The following is a 1,890-nucleotide window of genomic DNA, read 5'->3' as shown; positions in this document are numbered from 1 at the left end:
GACGCCGGTGGCTGTAACCGTGCACGTACGCCTATATATATATATATTTTTTTTTTTTATCTCCTACGTCGAGAAGAAAGGTTCCTCGAACGAAATCGTGTACACTTCCGAACATCTTCATTTTTCCCTCATTTTTGATACTGGAATAAATGTTATCACTCGGTTGTGAAAAATTGGAGGAAAAGGTAAAATTCTGAGGATAGAGTTATCTTCAGCTCGAGGCAATATCGCTTCTTTTCCGAAGGCGAAGATACAGGCCTTGCCTCTTGGTAATCGAGCAACCACCACCTCGATACTCTCTCTTTCTCTCTTCAGGATAGGAGATAGGATACGGAAAGGAAAAAGGAGGCGACGTTAATGGCGGCAATGGGCATCCTTGATTGAACGGTATCTGGTTAACACGGACGAGGCAAAGTTGTACAGGAATGATCGAGGTTTAGCCGGCTAATAAATATCGGCGAGTGGGGTTAATCGGCGCCGCTACCCAATAATTCCCTTTAACGCTGTTAATCCGCCCGTGCAAGTGGCGGAGCCTCTGTAACCTTTCCTCGCTGGATGGGTTAACGTATGCACCATCGATGTACGTACGCTCATCCCATCCCGATCCAACGTTGAAAGCCTCTCGGGTGCCGACCCTTCCACTCTTCGCTTTCACCCGTCCACGCGATACACGCGACCATCTCCAACAGATTAAGCGTATCCGTCCCTTCTTTCTTTCTTTCTTTCTTTCTTTCTTTCTCTAGTCTCTTTTTCGTCGTCGTTTGTTTCATCGATGCTCTTTCGTCGCGACCCTTTCTCCTCCTCCTCCTCCCGCGCCAATCTCTGTTACGCGGCCCGAGAAGCAATAACGTTCAATTGGGTCTAATAAAGACTTTGATGCGGCGTGCCTGACCGCCAGGTGGTGCTGGTACGAGATACCGTGTTATTAAATAGTTAGGTCGAATCGGTGGGCCGTGAAGAGCCGTTGCCATATCGAGGACAGATGCTTCGTAATTAATCGAAATATTACGAAAAATATATATAGATATTTTCATTTCTTCTTTTCTTTTTCCTTTTTTTTAAGACAAACTTCCATCAGAAGTTTTATCTTAATCCAGAAGAACTCTATTCCATATTTTATTCCATATCCTTCTCGTTATTTACCTTTATTACTTTACCTCCTTCTGATACAATATTTGAGGAAAGAAGAGGAAGGAGACTCTCTCCCTCGATCTTCCTCACTGGCCGCGAAAAAAGTGCACGCGTTCTGGTCTCGCGCGCGTGCTCGGGACAGGATGTGATTTATGAAACGATCTTCCCAAAGTAGAATTTAATTGAGCGGAGGCGAGGCAGAAGGAAGGGCACGCCTGTTCCTTAACCCTTGGATCTTGATAAAGTGGCAGGCCCATACCCCCGCGATTCACCTCGAGGGGTCGAATTCCTCCCGAAACTCGCACACCTGACCCTCTCCTCCCTGCTGGAATGTGTCCACACCTGTTGCCCCTTCGCCTCCCTCCGCTCGAGGATGCTCTTCTCCTTTTCCTCTGAAAATTTCTTCCCTATTCTTTCACTCCTGCCTGTACAGATTAGCGATTGCCAATTCCAGAGAAAGAGAAATCGTTTCGTAGAATGAACGCGATTCGATTCGATTCGAAATACTCGGCGAAGAAAAATTCGAGTGGAAGGAATAAACGATCCGCTTAAATTACGCGTACGCTTGTTGCGTTCTTGTTCCACGCTTTTCCATGCTCGGTAGCAGAGAATTAAAGGAGGCCGCGGTACGTATGTTAATGCTATCGGGATGTTGTTAACCTTGAAGCGGAGCCCCTTGCGCTGCGAAGAGGATCGCTCCGTTTCTCACAGCCTCCTCCGCCGTTTCTTGCCTCGGCCGTTCGATGTCACGCGCCTCTC

The sequence above is a fragment of the Apis dorsata genome, unplaced genomic scaffold, assembly GCF_000469605.1.
Source record: "Apis dorsata unplaced genomic scaffold, Apis dorsata 1.3 scaffold_98, whole genome shotgun sequence".
NCBI lineage: Eukaryota > Metazoa > Arthropoda > Insecta > Hymenoptera > Apidae > Apis > Apis dorsata.
Note: the sequence above shows the minus strand (reverse complement) of the source record.